Source organism: Aptenodytes patagonicus, chromosome 1 (assembly GCF_965638725.1).
Source record: "Aptenodytes patagonicus chromosome 1, bAptPat1.pri.cur, whole genome shotgun sequence".
Classification (NCBI taxonomy): Eukaryota; Metazoa; Chordata; class Aves; order Sphenisciformes; family Spheniscidae; genus Aptenodytes; species Aptenodytes patagonicus.
In genome coordinates this window covers 135,545,544-135,568,228 of record NC_134949.1, presented here as the reverse complement: position 1 = coordinate 135,568,228, position 22,685 = coordinate 135,545,544, and positions in this window count along the sequence as shown.

Genomic DNA, 22,685 nt, shown 5'->3' with positions numbered 1-22,685 from the left:
AGAAATTTTCATTTCTACAAGATGCCACATCTATTAGGTTTTGTCTAATGCTAATTTTATGAGTGTATTATAGTCCACTTATTGTTGTTGACTTTCACTATGCAAATACTGATTTTAACTCTTTTTTATTTTCTTTTCCTTCCCATCTTAATTTCATTCTGTTGGTCCCTATTAACACAGCAATTTCCACTGGTAAGATATTCACCAATATATACTACAGAAGTGTGTAAAACATGAAATTACTGCAGTTATCAAGTGGTTTGCCATATCAGACATCAATATTTCAATGAAAATTACTTCACTACCTCAGTTACCTTTTTGAACCCATTCTTACTTTTCTTAAAGTTTGTATTAGTGATTGTTTTATCATATTATTTTCCTGTGTGTATTGCTTAGACATTCTACTTTGAAACATCTTTAAGTAAGCCTCTTCATTTCACTCTTTAGTTAGTGGAATGATATATAACAATTTATCACTAAAAATAGTCTCATTTGCAACACACTCAAGGGTTTTTTTCTTTCCAAAGCCTAAGGGGATTTCCTTTTAAACATTTGGCTCAAAATGTTTCCTAGGCCATAGAAATTTAATAACTCATTCATTATGAAAAAGATATATTCATCTCCTATCTCTCTGAGTCTCTTTTTGAAGACTGAGAATTAAAACCAAGTAGACTGGTGGAGTTAGAGAACCAGATTTCTTGGAGGCGATACAAATGAACAGTTGGGCTGCAGAGTTGTATTTTCAAATACATAATTCACTTAACTAAGATGAAAGGGCATTTTTGGCATTTAAGAATTGAAATTACAAGGAGTTCTGTTACTTATTGAGAGATAGCAGTCAATTTTTAGTGATGTGTTTGAAAATATGGTAAAATATTCACACTACATTAAATAATGCATACTGGAAAATGTGCTACTGTAAAAGATAGACAAGAAAAAATATTTCACAAATATGTTGTTTACAAGTTGTTTTATGGGCTCATTTAGGGAGTAACTTGGAAACATCTGAAATTTAAGAAATAATGTAAAAGTTCTTCATCTCTAAATCTATCTAGTTGCTTCCCTTAGTTCAAGGTTACAAAGCTTCAAAATCACATTATTCAAAGAGACTTTTTTGTCTTCTATACTTCGCTGCTGTAGCAGTTAAAAAAAACTGAGTTCCCTATTTAGTTACAACATAAACTTACATAATGTCTTGGAGGTTATTGTAAATTGTTGTCTTTGAAACTCTGTTTTTCATTGCTATTCTTAAGAAGGGGAGTGTTTTCTTCAAGAAAAAGGAAAGGGAAACAGAGGGTAAAATCAGAACCTGAGAATGAGATGGAAACTTAGCTAACCTCCCCTATAAACCCATTATTTAAATTACTTAAGGAAGCCAGGTTGAAAGCTGTAAGAGGCAGAGAAGTGGTATAAGCAGGAGTATCCTGTAGAACAGGAGCCCAGAGGACTATAAAATCTAAAAATAAGGAAAGTGCTGGAAAAGTGAATAAGAATGTCAGAACAAGTTTGTATTATTCTTCCTGAAGTGCAGTTATATCATGTGAGGCAAATTAATGACAGTTTAACTCTGCAGCATGAAATACAGATTTCTGAAGGCAGTGAAGCAAACTGAGTGCAATGCTATTATTTCTTGAGTTACTGCACAGAAATGTGAGACACATTTAAACCTGCAAGACAGGTTTAAAACTTCAGAGACTAATTAGATCTTCAGTAGAACATCTGACATTGTGCTTATTTTTACAGTATCAGTGTTTTACATCTAAGGAATAAGGCAATATCTTTTTTTGTGTGAGCTAGGTATACCAATAGCTTTAAACCATATGGGAGGCAGAAGCACTTGCAGCTAAGGTTTCATTGATTCTATGTTTAATCCATCTTAACTGTTTTCTAATTTTACTACCAGTAAGAACATTAAGATTGCAAAGTCAAGCACTCAAATTTAGGAAATGCCAGGATTAAGATTGCCCATGCAAATTTTATTTGCTAACCCTTGTGAGTATATATTATGACACAATCTTTAATTTTTATGATATGATCTTCAGTTTTTCCACAGGACACCTGCCTCACTCAGGGCACATTAAGCGAATGCTTATGCCTTAGACAATTTTCCAATATTTCTCTTTTCTCTCATCATTCAACATGTGGTCCTAGAGTTTATTTACCACATGATATCTGAACTCTGCACTGAAGACATGATTATTGACATCGTTCTTGATTTTTATGGGTTTCATTACCAGAATAGCTGGTACTTATCAAACATTAATCAATTTGTCTTCACAACAGTCTTTTTATAGTCTTACCAGGGTGCAGTCACCTAATTTTGTCCCTTACCTTCTTGTTCTCCCCAGTCATCTCTGCCCTGCCCTTTCTCTTTTCCCAGCTTTTTTGTTCTGATTCTCCCCCATACTTACTCCCTTCTGCTCTGGCTTTCTTCTCTCCCTCCTTAACCATGGGACACTCTCTTGCTACCTCTCCTCCAGACATTAGTCCCTGAGTGACGGGCTGTTTCCTTCTTCCTTTCCAGGCTGCATAGCTCTCCTTTGTTTACCACTCTCTTCTTCCCCATTTCACAGCCACGCTGATCAATGACAGCACAGTAGCTCTCCTGGTTGTCTTTACAAATATTATTTTCTATCATGGCATCTGAAAGCCAGATTCATATTTGGAAGCGAAGTCCTTGGCCAAATTCTGCAATGTAAAGCAGACACCATTTTCAGAGAATTTCATTGGCAAATGAAACTTTAACAGACCTCTACAGTTTTTTGAAACAAGCATAAAACAATTTTAGGAAGTGAGAAAATCAGGAAAAATTGAGGACAGCAAAAGACATAATCTGCTGGATGATGGCAGGTGCTCCCAAATTAACATTAGTACAAACACATACGCTGCGTAGTCCCATGTCTCAAGATGCAGTTGTAGCTAGGCGCCTTACACAGCCCTACTCATTTCAGGCTCGGATTGCTTCCAGACATGTCTCCAATCTTTACCAAATGTAAAGCCACTGCCACAAAGCAGGAAAAGTAGAATTTGGCAGCTAAGCAACAATACTTTGTAAACAATGTATCAATCCTTCAATCTCTTTATTAGAAAAAATGCACAGGTTTTTATGGATGCATTTCAAATAACTGAATATAGAACATTTCAGGCACTGTGGTTGAATTTTGGTGAATTTATGGCAAATATAAAATAAAGTTTAATACTGAAAGCGTTACAGAACTTTAAACATAGGTGTTATTTCCAAGTCTGCATCTCATGCAAGTTAGAATATGATTTCATGTGCAGAATTATATTAGTTATATAAGACTTTTATAATATATTCCTGTCAACCATGAATTCTAAGCATTTTATGCAGTGGTTTTCTATAGTAAGAACTGTGACAGAAACTGAATATAATTGAGAGACCAGGATTAGAGAGAAAGTAGGGGAGAAAAAGGAGAAAGGGAGAAAGAAAGAAAGGAAAATAAGTGTTTAGAAATACAACTGAAATGTACTGGTTTGTTAGAATATCTGTTCTTCCCCTGTTCTTACGCTGTTTCCTAAGCATCTATGTTCAACCACTGACAGGGACAGTGTACAGACCAAGATCAACCTCAAGTCTGACCCAGTGTCGGATCTTTTGGTCTTATGCAGAAAGGGGAACAGCATATCATTATTCAGATTCACCAGGGAGTGTTTTCTTGAATAAAAGTCTGGAAGTAAAATTAAGCTTTGCAAACAGCCCAGAATGAATTAAATAGCCTTTGCACTGCAACACCAGACATTGCACATGCAGTTTTTGAGTGATATTCTCACAAACGAGTGCATTTCAGTTGTATGCTACTGGAAAGTAGGGAAAAAAAGGTGAAAGGGAGTGGACCATATACTGCTTCCAGTAGCGTAGTTTTCTCCCAGTTCTAACTAGTGGTGATTGAAGAGCTTCCATCTTACTCAAAGCTTGGAAAAAGAGCAAGGACTCATTACTGGATGATAAATTACCTTATGGAGTTTAGAAATTGTGAACTGTAGACTAGATCCTTTTCATCCTACTTTGTCTTCTGGATGATATTTTCATCTTTTCCCTGTCCTCCTTTTACCACAGTGATTTTGAAATATATTTCTTAGACTGTCAATATTTATACAGAGTAGGTGACCTAGGAATCCAATAAAACAAAATTATAAGATATGCAATTATAGGAATGTATAAAACAGCTTTACTGTAATAGAAAGATGATCATAGAACAAGAACACGAGAAGAGAAGAAGGGAAGCAGGTCAGTGTTAGCCATAATATTCAACCTGGAAAATTAGTCATCTTGGAAGTTTCAGTCCTTCTTTGCAATTCCTAGAGCAATATGAGAAGGATCTATAGAAGTTTTAAATCTGATAGATATCTTATGAATATAGAAATAGCCAAAGATTCATAAGTAATATGTTTAAATGAACAGAATGAAACCTTTAGAAGTGCTTTACTGGCTGATAAAAAGAAACAAATGCAACCACTATAAATGGCTATTTAGCTTTATGGGATAGGATATTAGCTGAAAGGGCCCATTCAGAAAATGAGTCTCACTCAGAGTAGTAACACTCTGTCTAGGACAGTCTCCTGCATGAAAGATTTTCTTTTATTTTGTGTTTTTGGCCAGCTTGAACAGAAGAAATCTTCCACAAACAATTGCCTGAAACTGCCTCTGCAGAAAGTTTCTGGTTTGATCAATCATCATTTCAGAACTACTTGTATAATAAATCAGTGTTAGTCATAAATTGTTAGTCAAGAAGACTAACTCCATGACACACACATAAAAAAAACCCCCATCATCCAGTCACAGGATCCAATTTCCTTTTCATTAGGACTTTTGTTCTATTCTTTAGAATAACAAAATTTGGGAATTCTCTGTGTGTGTGTGTGTGTGTGTGTTAGATATTTTTCTAGATTTTTTTTTTCTTTTAAACAAGAGTGTCATAACTTTTCCCCCACTCCTGGTAATATTATATTTTACAGACCAATTGCCTGGAAATCATATATAAGCAGGACTTTTCTCTTTCATTAGAATCCTCCTCCTTAGCCCTTTCCAGTCTTAAATACAATTGGACAGAGGTCTTTGACAAGAGCAAACTACTTCCTGGCTCAACTTGCTTATATGGAACCAGATTGCCATGTGATACCTTGCAATGGCAATATCAAAGCTTTAGACTCCAGTTCAATCCACATACTGACTGATGAAGATCTAAGAGATGTTGGAGAGAACACTCAGAACTGAAGTATATAGCCAACTCCTTTTAAAAGCTTGGGTCCCTAATGCAGGGCTCACATTTTCCCACTTACCATTCACACAGTTTCCACTTCAGTCTTCTTTTTAATGCAAAAGCAGCCACAAAGTCACATATTTTGTCATTAATATTCCTGTAAGTCCTCTTAAGTCAACAGAATTTACAAAGAAAGTTGGGCTTTAAATGGACAAGACCAACTTTAAATAATACAATTAAATGGATCTGTTCTCTTTCAATTAAACGTATAGAGTTAATCAATGCTCCGCTTAATGTAGCCCTTAATTTGAAAACCTGACAGAGAAGCAGTTCTACAATATGCTAGGGATGTTCAACTTAAGGCGTGTCTATTGTGTTTGCCAGCCCTTCAAGATAATTATAATGCCCTTTAAGTCAACAAGGTTTGAATAGAGAATTTGGCCCCAAATGGTGAGGAACAATAAATCAGTACTGTGTTTTAGACTGTCATATGCTCTCGACTATCTTTTAAGGCTAGGAACTGAGGAGGTAGATGACAGTAAAAATTTCAGAAAGTGGTAGAGAATAAGAAGTTGGGTTTTCTTCTCTTTTAACAAGACTTTGTAGAAGCATACGTTTCTGCAGTAAAAATGCTGACTCCTGTATCTATGCTTATGATGTTTAAATAGTAAGAAAAGTAAAGTTTCTGAAATTTTGAATTTAATTGAAAGATTCTCTTATTTGAATTTTGTAACTTTACTACACAATATATTAAGGATTAAGAGTCTTAAAAATTTATTAAAAGACCACTTCAGATCACATTTAAATAATACACTGAAATAAATCTTCTCTTTACCAGTTGAACATATAGTTAATCAATGCTCTACTTAATGAAACCTTTTAATTTAAAAACCTGATGGAGAAATAGATTTATTGTATAATAATACTGTGCAATTTGAGAGGTCTCCACTGTATTTGCTTACCTTTTAGCATAATTCTAATATAAACTTCCATGCATTGCCCCATTCCAATCTTTTGCTAATTAACTCTGAACAGAGCAACCGACACAGAGATCAGAAGATAATATTAAATTACAGAGTAAGCAACTCTTATAACTTTGTAATGTCTTATGGAACATGAACAACATTTCAACCAAGTCAGATCTGTCAAAGTCACCTTGCACAGGCTGAGCAGCAGGAATAAAATATGAATTTCCAACCTTTAAAATACAAAGTATCATTGTAAAATAACACCCTTCAAGTAAGTTTTAATATTCATATATTTTCTGATATAAGTGGAATGATACTGTTGTAAGGCAGCCTTTAAAATTACAGGGGGTTGTGCATAGATACTTCTCAAGATCTTTAAACTTCCCTGCCTTTGCTAATTGCTTCTTCATAAAATCAGACTTAGATTCCTCTCACAGCCTTATGCTAGAAGGAAGTCATGTTAACCAGGGGCAATACCTTCTCAACATTTTTGTTGGCCCAAAGTTAGACTGACCTGGAAGGTTCTTAAATCCTAAATCCCCAAGGTTGGGGAAATTAATTTTTATTTTCTGTGGCAAATCTCAACAGCCAATTTAACTATGTAACATTTCTAGAAATATAGGTATTGTTCTCTTCTTATTTGTTATGAAGTTTACTATGGTGTTCATTAAGTTGGACTAGCAAAATAAAACCAGATAGCAATGTAATAAGTAACACTTCTTTATTGCAAAATGGGCATTAAACATTTCTCTACTTCACTCCTGTGATTTAGATATTCCTTATCTTGTTGCCCTTTCTCATGATAGCTGTAAGACGTTGTCAAGAATGTTTTAGTAATTCCCAATGAATGATTCTTTTTCTTTTCCCTCTTTCTTTTGAATGCTTGAACTGCTACAACATTTTCATAGAAGATAGTATAAAAAGAGCAACTTTTTCACTATTGGAGCTAATAATAATAAATAAGCTCAGTTTATGAATATGAAATGCAGATTTTCTTTTTTTTTAATTTGTTTTTTATTTTTTCCCCAATTATCAGTCTTATAAACTCCAGAGTCAAATAGACTATGTCCTTTCCTCCAGTCCTTCATTCTCTGGTTTTATCACTATTAAGAAAGAGTTTCTGCAAGCTAAATTAGACCCTAAATTACACATTTTGGAAGACAACCACAAGTGGATATTGCTTTCAAAAAGAAATAACGTTTGCTTTATTTTGGTTTTATTATATAAACAAAAGGGTATAATTTACCATTTTTAAAGTAGAGTGTATTTGAGGATTTTAGGATTAGATTTTAACACATTGTATTACATTAAAATCATTTGGCCAAGCTTGCAAGTTGTTAGATAAACTTATTGCATAAGCCAAATAAACTCTCCTCTCAGTAATTTGCTCATCAAGAATTATCAATTTTAGCAGAAAGTTTGAAAGCATCTGTATAAACATTTTACTCCAATTCTGTGCTTCTTTAGCTTCTGCTCATTTTAGTGTTAAAATTTCAGTTGCTTTGCAATTAATAATCTAATCTCATGGTACACAGTGTTTAAACTCTAAGTTGCTTTCATTCCTATTAGTTTCTTTTTATTCCTTAAGAAGTTCTTTTCAGTTGCTTTGAAACTGAAAAATATTTCTTCCTCCTGGATTGTTCACACTTCCAGTTATCACACTTCCAGGAGACTTAGAAGCATCAATCCCCACTAACAGCTATCACAACCATACAAAACCGAGTATAATGGAAATATGAGAAAACAAAATTTCCTGCAAAATATGAAAAACAATACTTTATCCTTTTGCCTCCTACATGCTGTATATCCAAACAAAAAGTTGTGAAAGACTGTTCATCAAGTCTATTGTACCATTATGGTACAGAGTGGGTGTGTTTGTTAAACAGTCCAGGGTAGAGGTATCCCATCTTTGGACAACTGGAAGAGAAGTTGGCCACAATACCCACATTGAAAGCATGATATATGAAAGGTGTTTTACCAGTGCAGCATGTCTCTATTCAGCATAAGAACCTTGCCTTGTATTTTCTTTAATGTATCAATATCAATGTATATCAATATAATATATCTGAAGAACAAGCATAATTGTTTTTTCCCTATTATGATCATAATGATAGCACCTACTAGTTGCTGTTGACATAAACAGTATGTCAAGCACAATACAAGCACAGAAAGAAAAGGCAGTCCTTTCCACAGAAGTTTACGCTCACAGTATAAAACTGGAGATAACCTGTGTAATACTGCTACAAAATACTTTATCTAAATTGCAAAATACTTTTTTCTCTCCCACTAAATAGCGAAATAAAAGGTTAATAATTGAGCCTCTGTTGTTGTTGTTATTATTGTTGTTGTTATTATCATTATCTTCATTATTACCACCACCACTACTACTACTATTACTACTACCACTACTACTACTACTACCACTACTACTATTTAAGCCTCTAGCAGCTCACTAAAATATTGAAATTTACAGGCAAGCAAGCAAACCAATGTTGCACATTCATAGTAACACATTAGCAATAGCTCGTGTCCACCTGACCTACAGAAGGAAATGGATTTCTTATCTTCGGTGTGTCTATTCTGCTGTTGAGAGGAGAAGCCAGGAGTCTGGGTTATTCAGAAGTAGCAGTATGTCATGTATTGATCAGTATGTCATGTATTGACCAGGGTTTAAATATTTTGAAGACTTAAGTTCATGTTCATGCTTCTAGTAGGACAGTTTTGGTAGGCTTATCAAGGTGGTTGCATATTTGTACTTATAACAGGTACATCGGCATTTATGGAGGTATCATAGAATCATAGAATACCAGGTTGGAAGGGACCTCAAGGATCATCTGGTCCAACCTTTCTTGGCAAAAGGTATCTCAAACTAAAACTGCAATATACAGTTGCATACACATTGCAATAATTTCTGTGGTCAGTTACATTTTAAGTGTACTCTACTCCCTCTGGGTCAGGCAGATAGTTTAATTATTCAGCTGTTAACTTTTCTAACAGATACAAACACACTTAAAAGTATATTGTTAGTCAATCTGATGGTGTCTGTCCAGATACACGATGACAATTTTTTCTCTTTTCTTGCTTTGTTCTTCCAGACTTGGGGTTGTGAACTGAGCCTCACCAAAATGATTCCCAGAAGCAGAAAGACTTGTCCTTATGCCATTATCTAACAGAAATATTAATTTAACCTACACACTATTCCTGCTTTCAAGTAGTTTAAATTAGCATGATTACCTGACTGCATTATGTGATTAGTTCATTCTTTTTGTCTGGTCTTCAGTACAGTAAGCTACAGGGAACATTAATTCCTGCTTAAACAAAAAACAACTTTTGCTTTCACCCATCTTTCAAACTTGGCATCTTCTTGAAGCTACAGAGAGTTTGTGCAGCTCTGTCTATTGAATTCAACTGCTGATGACAGAAATGGAGATATTCCTTAATTTGTTGTAAAAATTACCTAAATGCTATGTACCTACTGAGGAAAACCTCAGGAACACTGCTTAAAGAAGTAAATAGAGACCTTGGTGCTGTCACTGTTATTTCTGGACTGATTCTTTGCAAGCTTCCCACCTCCTGAAGGAATAGGTTGGAGAAAGAGATTAGGATCTCAAAGGGGAGACTGTTGCAGTCAGAGGAAAGATTATGGATTAATTTCCTCTGTTACAGAAAAACTGTTGAACTTCTCCCAGGGAGAAGTAATGTTTAAAACAACTTTGAAAATGGTGGAGAAAGTGCTGTAAGCTTCTTCCAGATCACACCAAAGGGCAAAAAGTGAAATAGAAGCAGATCTTTCAAGAGCTACATCTGGCACAACCCAGGGCAGCCTCCCCATCAGGAACAGGGAATGATTAAAAGGTAGGCAAACCCACAGGATCTTATCAGATCTTAAGTTGGAGTACATACATTGTTCTTCAGTCTCCCAGGATCAAGACTGAAAGCTCATGGCAGACAGGCAGGATGGAACTAGGAGGGCAGGAAGAGTAGATGTGATTTCAGGGCAGGCAACAGTTTAATGACTTCACAGGTTTGGGCATGACACGTGCTGAGACAGAAATGGGAGGTGGTCACCACAGTGGTGGGACAGTCTTTGAGAAAGAAATGTTATGGAGTGAAACATGAAAGCAGAAGTGTGTATGATGGATAAAAGCCTGAGTGAGCACATTAATTTCTTCACAAGAGATGTTGATTTGAATGATAAGCACAGTTGAGAGCTTTGTGACCACCTGAACAGTACTTTCAGAAATTAATTCCTGTGTTAGATATAAAAATCACTGCTTGTATTAGGAAAGGCAGTGTTAACATGAGAAAAATTGATTTGGGGCTGTGAGTGTTTGGGGGAGAAAAACAGCAACTGAAAACAAAGAGGACAAAAATGTCTGAAAACAATCTGAAACAGAAAAAGTATTAGGACTTCTAACAGTTATATGCAAATAACCAAAAGGTTAATTTACTTTATTCATAAATCTTGGAAGATGATGAACTTGTTTAGGATGTCTTAGTAATTATTGTCTGTGGAGTCTGGGGCACAAATGGGACAAGGAGGTTGGGGGGAGCAATCAGGCCATGAATGAAGGCTGCAGAGTTTGAGTCTTATTTTCTTCCCCCTCAAGGCACCTATTTTTATTTCTCATTTACTTGTCTAGTGCCTCAGAGAAAGTGCAGACAGCTTGTTTAGTATATCAAAGCACGATTTGTCTGTGTTTTAATAATTACACTGTCTCTTGTAAAATAACTTTACAGACAATTCTCTGACACAACTGGTACCAAATTCTGCCTTCAGACATGCCTGTTACAACTTTGCTGAGCTCCTCCACACAGAGCCTACACGGGTAAGTGTGAATGGCTCCATACTGCAGCGATGCCTCTCAGTTACTGCAACAGGGAACGTTAATAACTTCAGAGGTCAAACCTGTAATACTTTCTCAGTCTGCATTAAATGTGGAATCCCAAAGAAGTCATTGATCCTGACTTCAAAGAGGGTTTTGCAGACTAAAGGCTGAATCTCCTCTTCTGGAAATACTGTGTTCCCTGACAACGGCAGAGCTCACAAGACATGACGTACGGTGGTTGGGAGCAAGGGATCTTCACAGTGAAACATAAAGGGCTGATGCTCCTATGTGCTGGTACAGTGCCTTTTTAGGAACAAACTCCACATATCCAAACGTACAGCAAGAATTTGATTGTCATTAAGTCATTGTTTCATTGCTTTGTATGTGTAAGGGTGTCTTGGGCTTAGCGACCATGAAATGGTAGAATTCTTGATCCTCGGTGAAGTAAGGAGGGGGGCCAGCAAAACCACAACCATGGACTTCCGGAGGGCGGACTTCGGCCTGTTCAGGACGCTGGTTGAGAGAGTCCCCTGGGAGACAGTCCTGAAGGGCAAAGGGGTCCAGGAAGGCTGGACATTCTTCAAGAAGGAAGTCTTAAAGGCGCAGGAGCAGGCTGTCCCCGTATGCCGTAAGAAGAACGGGCGGGGAAGACAACCAGCCTGGCTGAACGGGGAGCTCTTGCTGGGACTCAGGAAAAAAAGGAGAGTTTACTGCTTATGGAAGAAGGGGCAGGTGACTCAAGAAGAGTACAGGGATCTCGTTAGGTTGTGCAGAGAGGAAATGAGAAAGGCAAAAGCCCAGCTAGAATGCAATCTGGCCACTACTATTAGAGACAACAAAAAATGTTTCTACAAATATATCAATGACGAGAGCCAAGGAAAATCTCCATTCTTTAATGGATGCAGGGGGGAACATTGTCACCGAGGATGAGGAAAAGGCTGAGGTACTCAATGCCTTCTTTGCCTCAGTCTTTAACAGGCAGACCAGTTATCCTTAGGGTACTCGGTCCCCCAAGCTGGAAGGCAGGGATGGCGAGCAGGACAAACCCCCCCCATAATCCAAGAGGAAGCAGTCAATGACCTGCTACGCCACTTGGATGCTCACAAGTCTATGGGGCCGGATGGGATCCACCCGAGAGTGCTGAGGGAGCTGGCAGAGGAGCTTGCCAAGCCACTCTCCATCATTTATCAACAGTCCTGGTTAATGGGGGAGGTCCCGGATGACTGGAGGCTTGCCAATGTGACGCCCATCTACAAGAAGGGCCGGAAGGAGGATCCGGGGAACTACAGGCCTGTCAGCCTGACCTCAGTGCCGGGGAAGATTATGGAGGGGTTCATCTTGAGGGCGCTCACAAGGCATGAGCGGGACAACCAGCCAGCACGGGTTCATGAGAGGCAGGTCCTGCTTGACCAACCTGATCTCCTTCTATCACCAGGTGACCTGCCTAGTGGATGAGGGAAAGGCTGTGGATGTGGTCTACCTGGACTTCAGTAAGGCCTTTGACACCGTCTCCCACAGCATTCTCCTCGAGAAGCTGGCGGCTCACGGCTTAGACAGGTGGACTCTGCGCTGGGTCAAAAACTGGCTGGACGGCCGGGCCCAGAGAGTTGTGGTGAATGGAGTTCAATCCAGTTGGCGGCCAGTCACGAGCGGTGTTCCCCAGGGCTCAGTTTTGGGGCCAGTCTTGTTTAATATCTTTATCAATGATCTGGATGAGGGGATTGAGTGCACCCTCAGTAAGTTTGCAGACGACACCAAGTTGGGCGGGAGTGTTGATCTGCTCGAGGGTAGGAAGGCTCTGCAGAGGGACCTGGACAGGCTGGACCGATGGGCCGAGGCCAACTGGATGAGGTTCAACAAGGCCAAGTGCCGGGTCCTGCACTTCGGCCACAAGAACCCCATGCAATGCTACAGGCTTGGGGAAGGGTGGCTGGAAAGCTGCCTGTCGGAAAAGGACCTGGGGGTGCTGGTTGACAGGTGGCTGAACATGAGCCGGCAGTGTACCCAGGTGGCCAAGAAGGCCAATGGCATCCTGGCCTGTATCAGAAATAGTGTGGCCAGCAGGAGTAGGGAGGTGGTCGTCCCCCTGTACTCGGCACTGGTGAGGCCACACCTCGAATACTGTGTTCAGTTTTGGGCCCCTCACTACAAGAAGGACGTTGAGGTGCTGGAGCGTGTCCAGAGAAGGGCAACGAGGCTGGTGAAGGGTCTGGAGAAGAAGTCTTATGAGGAACGGCTGAGGGAACTGGGACTGTTTAGCCTGGAGAAAAGGAGGCTAAGGGGAGACCTCATCGCTCTCTACAACTACCTGAAAGGAGGTTGTAGCGAGGTGGGTGTCGGTCTCTTCTCCCAAGTAACTAGTGATAGGACAAGAGGAAATGGCCTCAAGTTGCACCAGGGGAGGTTTAGATTGGACATGAGGAAAAATGTCTGTACTGAAAGAGTGGTTAAACATTGGAACAGGCTGCCCAGGAAGTGGTTGAGTCCCCATCCGTGGAAGTATTTAAAAGACGTGTAGATGAGGCACTTAGGGACATGGTTTAGTGGGCATGGTGGTGTTGGGTTGATGGTTGGACTCAATGATCTTAGAGGTCTTTTCCAACCTTAATGATTCTATGATTCTATGTCTACACTATCTTTTTGCTACCTAGGTAAGGAAAATCAAGGAATTTAGTCACTGAATTATGTCAGCAAAGATCGGCTCCCAGAGCACTACTCTATAAATGCTGAACAAATTCATTCTGCAATAAAAGAAAAAAAAAAATCTTTTGTTTGAAAGTATATCTTTGATGTTGCAGTATTTCAGGAATAGAGTTACAGGGAGAGATTTTCATATTGCATTTTTTGTCAATTTGCAATTTAAGTATTTATGGAAAAGCAGGATTTATGCATTATGCTTGTAAATGTGAAAATCCTAATGCATTTACATTCTTCAAATTAAAAAAAAAATATGTAGGCAACATTTCTGCAGGGCTAGATCATTTCATTGACATATGTAATGCAAGAAGCAGTATATATTACTCACAGAACTGAACAGCACTGAAAGGACTATAGATTTAAGCAACATCAGAAACATCAATCAGTATCATTTCTTTTAAATCTGTTCATAGGAAAAAAAGAACTAAAATATGTTGCTTTAGCACTAACAGCAGATGTTATGAGGCACATTAAAAACACTTTAAGAAAAAAAGAAAACAGACCAAAAAAAACCCCAAACCCTAACCAAACCCACAAAATGGTTATCTGCTTAAGTATTTCTCTACCTGTCACAGAATGAAGATATTTTTACAAGTAAAACATGGAAAGATGAGAACATTATCCTTATATACGTAATCAGGTTAAAACTTGGGCTTCTTAGGAACATATGAAGCCATTCTCTTCTTTCTTGTATACTTTTGATTGGGACAATATCAATTATATTACTGCAATCAGAAAGAAGGTGGCTGCATGTGGAACTACCATTAAGTGTATGACATGTTGCATTTTCCCACCTGAAATACTCCCCTGTCACTTTTACCTCCTAGAGGAATAATATTTTTCCTTGTCTTTTCCTCCTTAGTGTCACCATAAAATTGTGACAGAGTAGTAATAATAACTAATAGTAGTCTTTTGAACTGACATCTGTCACACTTGCTGCATAGATGTTCCTCTGAGTTTTCTGTAAGGACTGGGTTTGACCAACTTTCTCAAGCTTTTTATTTTCATTAAAATATTCTTAAGATTACTTAGCTTCCTATATTTGAATTTATATCTTATATATGCAGAGAAACTGTATAAATAAATATTAAATGAGAAAACAGATTGATTTGGATAGGGACAGTGGGGATAATGTTACTAAGATCACAGATCCTCAAAAATATCTGTTCTGTTAACAAGACAACAGCACAGGAGTCTTGCTGTTCATTGAGTATTTATAGCATGTTATTCACAAAGTATCTTACCAGGACCCCTTAGCTTGTGTTTCTCAAACCCCAGCCACCCAGCCACTTTCCTAGCAAGCACTAGACAAGCCTGTGAGTATTTAGTTTCCAAACTATATGACAGCTAGTGTACACACCCAGTATGGTTTTAGGCAACCGTACATAATACTGGCAAATAGATCAAAAGATATAATTTCTGTTATCAGTGAAAGATACTAGTTCTTGGACTGATCCTGTAATATTTTATTGTCCCTTTAAATTTAATTGTCTTACTTTTTTTTTTTTTTTTTTTTTTTTGGAAGGAGGGGTTGAAGAGGTCTACTCTGGACAAAATTGCTGTTAACCTACAGAGACAAGTTCCTGGTATAAGAACTTCAGTTTTTCTATTTGAGAAAAATCAGGAGAAAATTGGTTGTCAGTCAGCTGCTTGCTTTCTCTATTTTCAGCTTTTCTTCTGCTACAGCTCAGGTAATTTAGACAAAGAGAATTTCTTTCAATTTTAAAAATCAGATTATAATTTTAATTAATTTCAGTAAAAGTAATTATATATACATTTTTCTTTATGTCAAAAAAGACTATTAAAAATGTTGTGCATGAGAAAAATTTATAAAAGCCAAAAACAACAGTAAAAGGGAGCAAAATCCAGCCTTTACATTAGGCATGCAGAGAAACTGTTGTGAGGGAAAAAGAGAAGCACTTAAAAAATAAAATAAAACGTCCATTTTCGCTAATAATGCTGCAGGCTTGCAGCTTGCCTTAAACAAGACTTAAGCAGATTTCATTTGTCTAAATCTGACATTGTTGTTCAAAAACAATGCTAAATACAAATGACATCTAAATTCTTCCAGCATGGTCCAGAAAACATTGGGCTACAGACTGTGTTCTGCACCCCTAACTCAAGTGCCCTAACCAAAGCATCTAAATTAAGAGGTTAGTAGCTCTAGGCTCCATTACAGTCTAGAGAGACAGGGACAAATTACACCATAGGCAGATGATAGTTTTCTATAGTAGACTGTCTATATCAGTCCATTTTGGAGAAGTTTCAGATTTACCACCTGTTAGGTCTTACTAGGCAGGTGTATATGGATGCCACTGTTGCTTGCTGCTTCTTATTCCGGTCTCCAACACAACTGCTTAGCAATGTTATTGTGGGGGTCTACCCTACAGAGGAGGTAGGAATTTGCATAAATACAGGATTAAATGCTAAGGGCTTCCTACTGGCTAGCTTCAGTGATTTTTTTTCCTTTCTCTTTTCTGAGGCACCTAATACTTCCCACAATCTGGAGAGCCCATGAGCTTATCTTTAATATCCCCTGGAGGCCAGGCCCTGGGAGTGGGGTATTCCAGTACCCCATTTCTTGGTGTCCTTGTTTGCAATCAACATCAGTGTTTGTATGTTAGGATGCATGGTAAGGAAAGTCTAACCACCATAATTATTTTTCTTTATTTCTGATGAGATTAACATATTTTAGTGAGGGAATAGAAAACAAGTGTGGTTATGGGAATAGTTTGGTATTCAGTATGGTAGCATGCCAGTCAGTCAGTCTTCTCTTGCTGGAAGTGAATGTCCTTGGAGGTTTTTTGGTTCGGGTTGTTTGTTGGTTTCTGGGTTTTTTTTAAAATATCATTTTACATAAATGTTTTCCAGCATTTCACATGAACAGGCATTTCACCAGTAATAACGATACACTCTTGTTAGACACACACTGTTTCCTGAGGAGAGGAGAAGAGAGAGATAAAGCAAAGTAAGGGCCTTCTATTTCAGTGTTTGAGCTGTATGACTCCTCCTCATGTTACGTTACATGTCCATGTCTCTGTAGAGCAAGCTGAGTAGAAACTGAGCTTCTTTAAAATGTGATATCACACTATTCATTTCTAAGCATTATAGCCCCACTCCCAGAAATTAAGTATCAATACTTATATTGATACTTATATCTGACAACTTTGAAGTGTTTTGTGTGTTGGATACAATTTGCTTGCAGAAGAAACATCCATCACTTAAATGTAGCAGCCAGCTAGGGTTACTGGTTTGCCAGGTAAAAAGTTCCCTTCTGAAGGATCTGTTCACAATGGAAAGAAATGCAAATATGAGTAGAAATTTGCAAAAAGTCGTGGGTATACTGGATGGTTGGACCTGATTATGTGTGATTTGTTGTTGTAGGGTTTTTTAAATGAATTACTGTATTTAATGTTAATTAAGAATCCTTCACGTACCTAGAAATTCTGATTTCCTCCTGGTGAAGTACTCCAGAGAACCTGAAATGACATTATTTCTAGTGCATTTCAACTAAAGGGTATCAAGATATTTTCTGATTCATCTGTATTCAGGGGGATGCAATACTCTCCTCTGTCTGTCTTCCATTTATAACCGCTGTAATTAATTTCTTCACTTTTTTCCTTTTCCCAAAAGTTATAAAAGACAAAGGGTACAAGAGCTTGCTTTCTTTCTCTTTCTCTCTCTCTCTCTCTCTCTCTTTCTTTCTTTTTCTCTTTCTTTCTTTCTTTTTCTCTTTCTTTCTTTCTTTCTTTCTTTCTTTCTTTCTCTCTTTCTCTCTCTCTTTCTTTTCTTTCTTTCTTTCTTTCTTTCTTTTCTTTCTTTTCTTTCTTTCTTTCTTTCTTTCTTTCTTTTCTTTCTTTCTTTTCTTTTTTTCTTTCTTTTTCTTTCTTTCTTTCTTTCTTTTCTTTCTTTTCTTTCTTTCTTTCTTTCTTTCTTTTCTTTCTTTCTTTCTTTTTCTTTCTTTCTCTTTCTTTCTTTCTTTCTTTCTTTCTTTCTTTCTTTCTTTCTTTCTTTTCTTTCTTTCTTTCTTTCTTTTTCTTCCTTCCTTCCTTCCTTCCTTCCTTCCTTCCTTCCTTCCTTCCTTCCTTCCTTTCCTTTCCTTTCCTTTCCTTTCCTTTCCTTTCCTTTCCTTTCCTTTCCTTTCCTTTCCTTTCTCCCCCCCTTCCTTCCTTCCTTCCTTCCTTCCTTCCTTCCTTCCTTCCTTCCTTCCTTCCTTCCTTCCTTCCTTCCTTCCTTCCTTCCTTCCTTCCTTATCAATGAAGTAACTAGTCTCTTCTTGGAGGTTCTGATGCAGTCAAGTGGATTTCCCATATGAAAATACAACCTTGTCTCAAAGTCTTGACACACAGCTGCAGCAGTTTGCAAAACCCTGTGTGAGGAGAGCTGGCCTCATTACCCAGAACTTAAACAGCTTAAAAGAAAGTCATACAGGTTTCAAACCCCAGGTGATAGCATAATGCTGAATGTGAGCAAACCTTCAGGCATTATCCCGGTGTACAGTCCCAAGCCAGCAGTTCAGCATGAACACTGACTAAACAGCTGCACATGTTGCTCCTCTACAGCCAGCTGAGGAAGGTGGATATTACTTCTGTCTTAGGCACCCATAGTGAACAGGCAAATTTAATTTTCTCCCAGACCATTTTAATATTAAAGCTTTGCTACAGTCACACAAACCACACTTGTGGGTCACAATTTCAAGCTGTTTCCTGTCGTGTTCCATCCCTGGTTCAAGTTACACTGGAGCCCAGGACCACTCCTGTCCACAGCTAGAAAGACCAGAACTGTCATGTCCTCATAGGCAGCTAGAAGTCCCAGCCAGGTGAGAGCAGTAACCAAGGAGACTACAATACTTCACCCTTAGCTGAGCATCAGTGGAAGACACATAACAAAACTTCACCTGAGAATAGAGACAAATAAGGTCAGGAAGCTGTTTCAAACACCAAAAATTGAAGCTGCAAGCAGGATCCTCGAAGACAGGAAAGAGGTACAGCAAAAAGAAAAGCGGTGTCCCTGTTTTGTTCTTTAGGCAACGCTCCATAACTAGTCCATTGTAAATCACTCCTGCTTCAGTGAATGAGTGGCTGTTGTCTCTTGCTTGCACACCTTAGCTCTCAGTTGATATTACTTCCCAGTGATACTGCAAAGGGTGGCTGTTTTGTATAGCCCTTATGCCAACTAGATGACGAAAACCAAGAAGCCTCTCACAAACCAAAAGCATCGCCCTTCAAACACTGATAACTGGTTGCTATTTAATTAATTTTAGACGTAAAGACAATATTTATTTGCTTATTTGCAAATAAGCAAAGGCTTTTATTTATTTGTTGACATTTTTTTCAAGGAAACTTTGCTTCACAATCTTTATGTTAGAACTAGAGCAGATAGTCATGTAAGTTAACATTGTTTTCAGTCATTGAACACATTGCAGAGTGTTTGTACCAATTTGCCTTTTCTTCTGCAAATAAATAGGCATTAGGCCATCATTAGGATAACTGATATTGATGAGTCAGATTTCTGTCAAACAAGATGATATACTTCATATCCTGCTTGCTTGCAGCTATCAGGGTTTTTGACACAGTTTGAGAAGTCAGTTAAAATTATTAACTTAAACCAATAAATCCCAAAGCAAGATATAATATGCCAGAATTATTAGGTATCAAATTTCAACAGACTTGACCATGTTATAAATAATTGATTCATTATAATAACTATATCATTAGTTATAATTTCCTGACCCTGCTGTTGACATTTAAGAGTCTAGAACCTTCCTGTCAATGATTATTTATTTATCATCAGTTTCTCCCTTCTTAATAAATATTTATGAATCAACAATACAACCTACAATATTACTCTGAAAACCTCTCATTTTTTAAGTTATACAATTCCTCTTTAGTAAACATTAAAGGACAGTATTGTTGCTTATAATTAAAAGAAAAGAAAAAGAAAAAGAGATTGATCCTAGGTCAGATATACTGTAATTCTCACCTGATTTTGGTGGGTTTATTTGAATGCATAAATAAAATCAAATTTGCTGTGAATTATTTATAAAAATGTATTTGTGTTTTATTCAGAAGGACAGAAATTATTAAAACAAAGAGGGAGAAATCAGCAACTTAGCAAATACTTCACTGAGTAGATGGTCCTTTAATATGTTGCCTAATAATAAGTTGAGAAACAAAAATAGTATGACATACTAACCTGTAAATCAATCAGTGTTATTGCGGGAAAAAATGAACAAGAGGTATTGTTTTTAGAAACTTGATTGAAATCAACCTTTTGGTGTGTTGTGAGAAGAATTATTAAACCGCTTTTTTTCTTCCATAATGGAATTCATCTATATGCAATTTATCAGGAACTGATTGGCTTCAGTTATTCCTTCGAACATCTAAGAAAGACAAACCATAGACATAAAAAGCTCCTGATATTTTGCATATTTATAATACCTCAGTGAATCACCAAGAATAGCAATACTGCTATCTGAATGCTAATGTAGAGCCAACAGACGAGTTGAAGGGCAAAGCAACATAGAAATAAGCCAGATTTTCCCACTTGAATTTACCACTTAATTGTGAACACTTTTTGTATTTTTCTTTTTCTACTGTTACCACTTCCTCTCTTATCCTGTTTCATTTGAGGAAAAAAAAAAAAATCTAATGGCTTAATCTACAACAGACATATACAATAACATGTACATAATTTTATAGGGTTTCTTACATCAACAATGTTCAGTACAATAGATGTGATTTTTTAAGAGAAAACCAAAGATATTCGATGAGTACAGGCTGATGCTTATGTCTTAAGGGTTAGTAGGTACGCAGAACAACATAATGCAACATTCCTTTTTACTCAGTCTACCAAAGAATGCATGCTCACAGCAGGAAATCTTGATCATCACTTATCACAGTAGCAGGTATCTCTGTTTCCAAAATGTTACCTTTGAAGGACATATATCTAAAATGTTTCTCAGAATCAATTTCTACTCTCCCATAAAATTAATTGGCCTTTTAGTTTTGCTGAATATATCGCATCATTTAATATGAATACAATGAAAAATATACTTAAAGCTGTTATAGATCAATATTTTTACATACAGATGGGGAAAAAAAAAACAACCTCAAAAAACAACCCTTTAAAAAGTTTGACATTCACTTTCCTTTATGTCTACCTGCAGCTGTCATTTCAGTGATGTTAGTGAGAGATGCACATGTAAATTCAGAGTCATACTGTTTGTAACTCATTCCCTCAGATAACTTTGCAAATTACTAAGGCATATTTGGAAGATTTCTCTGGAAAGGTACTGAGTATCTCAGAAGAACATATGTGATGAATTATGTCAATGCTATGCTGGGCACTAATTGTGCCATTACAACACAGAAAGTAGCTCTGTCGGCTCTTATGTAAACATGAGGACCCCAGCCAGCGCCTGTCTTAAATAGAAAACACATTTAATATATAACTCCAGGCTAGAAAGCTGTTAACTGAAAAAGGTTGTGTTGATGAGCAGTCATTAAGAGCTGTGTAGTTTGATGGAGAAGAGCTTCAATGCCAGTGTAAGGTCTCATTTGCCAGCTGTGGAGCACAAGCTTCTTCAAAACACACCAAAAAGTCCCATGGGGTTGATGGCCAAGCCTTTGCAAGTCCAGGTCCTCACATCCTCTTTTCCCCAGTGTCATTATAAAGATTAGTAACCAGCACTCGCATCACACAAAATTGTGGAATGCTTTACCCAGGCTAGTTACTAAAGTGATTAACATGATTCTTTGAGGTGCTGAGAGTCTCCCTGCAAATTTCATCAGCACTGTTGTCAGGCAGAACTGAATTCATTTGTTCTGGTGTTTTGTGTCCTGAGGCTCAGTCATCTCAAGTTGCTCCTGCTGCCCATCTCAGAGCTACTTGCTCTGTACCTTGAATTATCCTTCTTTCTGGGACTTAGAGGAAATTTTGTTCATCCTTTCCAAGTATCTGCCCACCAGGAGTGAAATGATCAGAGCAGTTTGTATGAGTAAGGTTTTATGTCTGTAAGAAGATAAGAAGTGCCCCACCAGGCTGGACTAGTGGGCAGTCGAGCCCTGGATTCTCGAAGCCTCTGGCAATGGCAGAAGGAGAAGATGGGCAGGAAGAGTACATGTTTCTGGCTGTGTCTGCAGTCCGTTTCTCATTGTGTTCCCCAGCATCTAGAGTAGTTTTAGGGGTTTTAGAGGGTAGATCCCTGCCTAGTCCCTTTAGCATCTGTTTATTTCCCTGTCTTCCAGTGAATTTATCTAATCTTTTGCAACTGGTGATAAAGTTTGCCTTTGCAGAAGCCTACAGCACCAAATAACAGAGGTTCACTACATACTATGAAAAGAAATACTTTCTTTTACATGTCCGAACCTGAATTTCCACCAGTTTCAGTAAGTGCCTTCAGTTCAAGAATTGCAAGATTTGATGAAAGAATAGTCCAGCACGAGCTTGTAAACCTCCATCTCATTGCTCCTTGGTTTTCTCCTGTACAAGCTGAACTCTCCCATCCCTTATTGGCTCACTTTGTAAGGCATCTGCTCCATCCATGTGGCATTTTCATTACCATTTTTTGTACTTTATTTAGTTTAGATTTTGTTGTTACTTCACTGCAAGCAGTAGGGTTATCATAGTATCATTCTGGGGATGCTAAGACACTTCTTGGGAATCCCCAATTATACTTTGAGTTTTGTTTAGTTTTATGCATTTGCAAATTCCAAAGTAGATTTACTGTTTCTACTACTCAAAGAATTCTTGTTTCAGCTTTCTGTTGGACAAAATGTCAGCTCGGAACAAATCAAACTTTGTTTGTGACTCTGTGCATTACAGCTGTGCCAGCTATGAAAGTGAACTCACTCCCCAGCCTTTTTCATACACTGGGAAGGTACAAGCCATTCTGTGTGGGATTCACTGCAGCTAAGTTTAGACATCTATTTAGTCGTCTAGATCTGAATTAGTCACTTTGGATTCCC